The sequence below is a fragment of the Ricinus communis genome, chromosome 9, assembly GCF_019578655.1.
Source record: "Ricinus communis isolate WT05 ecotype wild-type chromosome 9, ASM1957865v1, whole genome shotgun sequence".
NCBI lineage: Eukaryota > Viridiplantae > Streptophyta > Magnoliopsida > Malpighiales > Euphorbiaceae > Ricinus > Ricinus communis.
This window is the reverse complement of record NC_063264.1, coordinates 13,837,164-13,843,029: the sequence shown is the minus strand read 5'-3', so window position 1 is coordinate 13,843,029 and position 5,866 is coordinate 13,837,164. Positions and strand designations below refer to the sequence as shown.

At 37.5% G+C, this 5,866-nt stretch overlaps 1 non-coding gene across 1 annotated transcript; it reads left to right on the top strand.

The window, feature by feature from the left end:
- Positions 1–1,073: 1,073 nt before the first annotated feature.
- LOC125371240 lies at positions 1,074–1,180 on the top strand. The gene has a single exon (XR_007217537.1). It is a non-coding gene; the product is annotated as a small nucleolar RNA R71 (small nucleolar RNA).
- The last annotated feature ends 4,686 nt before the right edge of the window (positions 1,181–5,866 follow it).

Below are 5,866 nucleotides of genomic sequence, written 5' to 3'. Positions count from 1 at the left end.
AATTGCCTCAACAAAAGGTAAGTTAATTTTCACCGCTTAAATAAGTCAAGAAACTTATCAGATTGCTTGTCCACCATATCCCGCCCTCAACCTTGCAGGATATGGTACCGGGGGTCGATGCTCCCGCATGTGGCTCTTTGCCCGCTCTTCTTTCTTTCTCTCATTCTCTACCATCTCAAGGTCCGGTCCTTCCTTACCGGCTCGACCTCGCACGATTGTATTATCCTTATCGCCTAAAGGCTAAGAACCAGTCAAATTCTTACCCCGAACGCAAGGTGATAGCTTTGCAATGCTCCCTCGGGTTTGACTCAGAGTGCTAGGGAGCGATCCTGAAGGTCTCTCCGAAAGCATCTTAGAAATTTGGCCAATTTGAGTCTCCAAGTTCGAATCGAGGCCTCACGATTCCTAAGTGCACTATCACCACGAATCTTGTTTCCGTAGATGTCACAAACTTCATCATGAGCTCCTATAAATTTGACTTCTTTCTTGGGAGGAGGAGCTTGCAGTGTGCCCCTACTGGCTGTTGCTGCACGTTGATGAAGTCTTTGGAAACCCGCGACTCGGGCATTATTGTTCCTCCAACCGAAATTGGGGTGATTGCGCCATCCAGGTTGTATGTATTGTCGTAGGGGTTATTCTCATTGCCTCGGGGCATTCCCCATATAATCAACCCTGTTCAACATCGGGAAGATATAGTAGAATTAGATGGAAAACTAATAGAAGATGAAGCAAACATACCTCCGCAGACAGTCAGACCGAATGCGGGCCACCACAAACTCGCAGCCCAACGCTCGCTGGGTGAACCAAGATCCTGAGTTGGTTGATCTTCTTGGCTAGAAGCTCCACTTGAGTCGCCAAGGCTTCGTAGAGTCCACTTGGTTGACCACTCCTTGTCTTCCCGGTCGGTTCCTAGAGGATTGCCATTGATAGTTGTTCATGGCCATTTCCTCTATCAAGTTCCCGAGCTTGCTCGGGCGCTCATCGCTTAGCGCCCCACCGCCGCAAAGATCCACCATCTCGCTCGCTGCGAGGTTCAACCCATTGTAGAAGGTCCGAACTGCATCCATACCGGCAATCCGTGATGTGGGCAGCATCTCAAAAGATCTTTAAATCTCTCCCATGCATCGTACATGCTTTCATCATCAAACCGCACAAAAGAAGATATGTCATTTCTAAGTTTAGCGCTTTAATGGAGGAAAATACTTATATAAAAATTTTTCGCCAACGCCTTCCTGTAGTGATCGTCTGCTGTGAAGAGATTGCAACCATCTCTTTGCTCTGTCCCTCAAGGAAAATGGAAACAATCTCAAACTGAATGGCATCATCGGTTGTTCCATTTATTTTGAATGTGTCACAAATCTCTAAAAGTTGGAGATATGTGCATTGGGATCCTCACCGGGCAATCCTCCAAACCGCACGCTTTGTTGGATCATCCGGATAACATTGGCCTTTATCTCAAAATTGTTGGCCGCTACATGCTAGTCCGACTATACTAGTTTTCGTCCCATCCAAAGATGGTCGAGCAAACTCGACATCGCCCCTCCGATCCTCACTCTGGGGGTCATGGTTTTCCATCGTGGTCTAGTCTATCCACGGTATATCAACCTCAATCTCCTCCTCTTCTAATTGCAACCTCTTCCTTAAGAGTCCGAGGGATCGCTCGGATCGATAGAGGATCTATAAGATTCGAGTTTGAGCTCCCGGTCATAAACTACCCCAAACCGAAAGTCCACACAACCACCGATCAACAAAAATAATATAATAATAAATAATAATAGAACTAAATAATAAATGAATAAAACAAATAATGACTAAATTAAGCGCCAAAACTTGATGGGTTCTTTATGCAACCTACACCTAAGGCAAAGGAACTCACCGATGCAGCCTAGCACTAGTGAGTATCAAGGTCGATCCCCGGAGATCGGGTGAACCTAGAGTTACACGCTTGCTATGTTATCTAGTCCGAAATAGGGTGTGAAAGTTCTAACATACCGGCCTAATGGTTATGAGTGCAATTAAGTAAATGAAGGACAACAATGGACAATTAAAAGACAATTGTAAAGAGAGAAATAAATCCAAAAGGGAGCCTAAGTGATGGAATTCTAAAGATGAATTTTATGGATTGCCGATCTTGCTTACCCGCGTCTAACTCGAATTGAATCCTGCTCCTCTCTCGAGCTTACCGGATTCCTAAACCCTGCACTAACCTAATGGAATCTCTTCCTATCGGGATTACTACAAATTAGTATTAAGTATGATTTAAGACTATTAAGAGTTGTTAGTTCTTAATCCGGCGAGTAAATCAACCTCATCTCTAAGTGTTAACTACCGGTACCCTTACTATTCAAAATCCAGTTGTAACAAGCATTTCTCAATGTCAAGAAACAACCTAATAAACAATTAATCCAACGCCCCAAATTAACCGCATCAAACTTTTATTACCGAATAGCAAGAAGATTGCAAGAATGACAATTATAAAAAACTAACAATTAAGAATAATCCATCAACAAAGGTGAACCCTAATGGATTCAAAAGATCTAGCCGCTCATGTTCATAGTCAAAGCAATTAAAGAACAAAATAAGGAAAAACAAATTAAAGGTATGTACACCCTTCTCTTTCAAGTCGAATGAGAAACCCTAAATTTGCAAATTCAAAATCTCAAACCCTAGTTGCCTCTTGAATGCTCCCAAAGTTTGTCTTGATCTTCAATTCGATGTTGGAATAAGTGGAATCCCCCTTCAATTGATGAAAATTGATCTCTCCAGTCTACAATTGAGGTATAGGAAATATTTGATTAAGTGTGTGTCTTGGAATTGAGTCCAAAAATCGTCTTTTCAATTAGAATTCAAAATCGCCTATATAGTTGATTCAAAGCACGTCGAGTCCGTGTCGTACGATTCAAGACGGCCGAGTCCAAGTCAGAGCCGATTCAAGACCACGAGTCCAGCCGTAATAACTGTGGAGTCTGTTATAACCGAGCCACCACAGTCGCGGCCGGAGGCCGTGGTGGCTACCAAGGCGGCCGAAATGGCACACTGGGGATACTGATAATTCAGCACCACCGAGTCCAGCCGTGCTCAACCCTCGGGGTGCTGTTCTCGCCCAATTTGATGGATTTTGCTCCGTAATCCCACGTGATTTCCCTCGACATCGATGGTGTCCTTCGAAATGACTCAAACGAAAAGGGAAACAAAAGACAGTGATTCTAGCATAAACGGGATAATCATGCATAAAAATGTGAACAATTGGGCATGAAAACATGTATAGTATGATGCTTATCAGTAAACAACCCCTTAAATGAGGTAATTTAGAATATGAGAAAATAACCCGTAAAAGGGGTATATTTGTCGATATAAGAAAATAACCCCGTAAAATGTGCATATTTATGAATTTGAGAAGACAACCCCATAATAGTGGTATAAATAACCTCGTAAAACATGTATATTTTTGAATTTTAGAAAACAACCCTGTAAGAGGGGGTATATCTATAAATATTAGAAAACAACCCCGTAACAATGGGATATATATCAATCAGAGAAAATGACTCCGTAATTTTGGTATATTTGTGAGTATGAGAAAACGACCCCTTAAATGGATTAATTTTATAATATGAGAAAACTACCCCGTAAAAGTGGTATATTTATCAATATAAGAAAATAACCTCATAAAACGTGTATATTTATGAATCTGAGGAAACAACCCCGTAAAAGTACTGTAATTGTGAGTATAAGAAAACAACCTCGTTAGAAGGGGTAAATCTATTAATAAGAGAAAATATCCCCGTAAGAGGGATATATCTATAAATATTAGAAAACAATCCCGTAATACGGGATATTTATCAATCGGAGAACATAACCCCCTAATTTTGGTATATTTATGAGTATGAGTAAACAACTCCTTAAATGAGGTAATTTAGAATATGAGAAAATAACCCCGTAAAAGGGGTATATTTGTCGATATAAGAAAATAATTTCATAAAACGTGTATATTTATGAATTTGAAAAAACAACCCCATAATAGTGCTAATAATGTTTTTTGAGAAAACGACCCCGTAAAACAGGTATATTTATCAATATAAGAAAATAACCTCATAAAACGTGTATATCTATGAATCTGAGAAAACAACCCCGTAAAAAGTAGTGTAATTGAGAGTCGTAGAAAATAGGCTCGTTAGAAGTGGTACATCTTTTAATATGAGAAAACAACCCCGTAAGAGGGATATATCTATAAATATTAGAAAACAACCCCGTAATACGGGGATATTTATCAATTAGAGAAAATAACTCCGTAATTTTGGTGTATTTGTGAATATGAGAAAACGACCCCTTAGATGGATTAATTATATAATATGAGAGAATAACCCCGTAAAAGGGTTATATTTGGCGATATAAGAAAATAACGCCGTAAAACGTCCATATTTGTGAATTTGAGAAGACAACCGCATAATAGTGCTAATAATCTATTATGAGAGAACGACCCCATAAATGTGGTATATTTATCAATATAAGAGAATAACCCCGTAAAACTTGTATATTTATCAATCTTAGAAAATAACCTCGTAAAACGTGTGTATTTATGAATATGAAAAACAACCCCATAAAAGTAGTGTAATTGCGAGTCTGATAAAACAGCCTCGTTAGAAGGTGTAAATTTTTTAATATGAGAAAATAACCCCGTAAGAGGGGTATATTTATAAATATTAGAAAACAACTCCGTAATACGGGGATATTTATCAATCGAAAAATAAACCTGTAATTTTGGTATATTTGTGAGTATGAGAAAATGACCCCTTAAATGGATTAATTTTATAAAATGAGAAAATAACCCCGTAAAAGGGTTATATTTGTCGATATAAGAAATTAGCCCCGTAATACGTGTATATTTATGAATTTGAGAAAGCAACCCCATAATAGTGCTAATAATTTATTATGAGAAAACAACCCCGTAAAAGTGGTATATTTATCAATATAAGAAAATAACCTCGTAGAACGTTTATATTTATGAATATGAGAAAAGCACTAAAATGTAATTATATTTGGAGAACAAATTTTGTTAAGGGGTAAATCTTTTCATATAAGAAAACAACCCCATAATACGGGGATATTTATCAACCGGAGAAAATAACCACGTAATATTGGTACATTTCTGAGTATGAGATAACAACCCCTTAAATGGGGTAATTTTAGAATATGAGAAAATAACCCCATAAAAGGGGTATATTTATCGGTATAACAAAATAAGCTCGTAAAACATGTATATTTATGAATTTGAGAAAACAACCTCATAATAGTGTTAATAATTTATTATGAGAAAATAACCCCGTAAAAGTGGTATATTTATAAATATAAGAAAATAACCTTGTAAAACGTGTACGTTTATTAATATGAGAGAAAAACCCCGTAAAAGTAGTATAATTAAGTAGTCCGAAAAATGCTAAGTGGTAAATTTGTTAATTTGAGAAAAGAACCTTGTAAGAGAGGTATATTTATAAATACTAGAAAACAACCCCATAATACGGAGATATTTCAACGGAGAAAATAACCTGCACTCGTATATTTGTTAGTATGAGAAAACGACCCCTTAAATGGATTAATTTTATAATATCGGAAAATAATCCCATAAAAGTGGTATATTTGTCGATACAAGAGAACAGCCTCGTAAAACATGTATATTTATGAATTTGAGAAAAGAAACCCATAATAGTGCTAATAATTTATTATGAGAAAACAACCTCGTAAAAGTGGTATATTTATCAATATAAGAAAATAACCTCGTAAAGCGTGTATATTTATGAATCTAAGAAAACAACCCCTAAAGTAGTAAGCAGCAAAACAATTTCGTTAGGGGTAAATTTTCTAATATGAG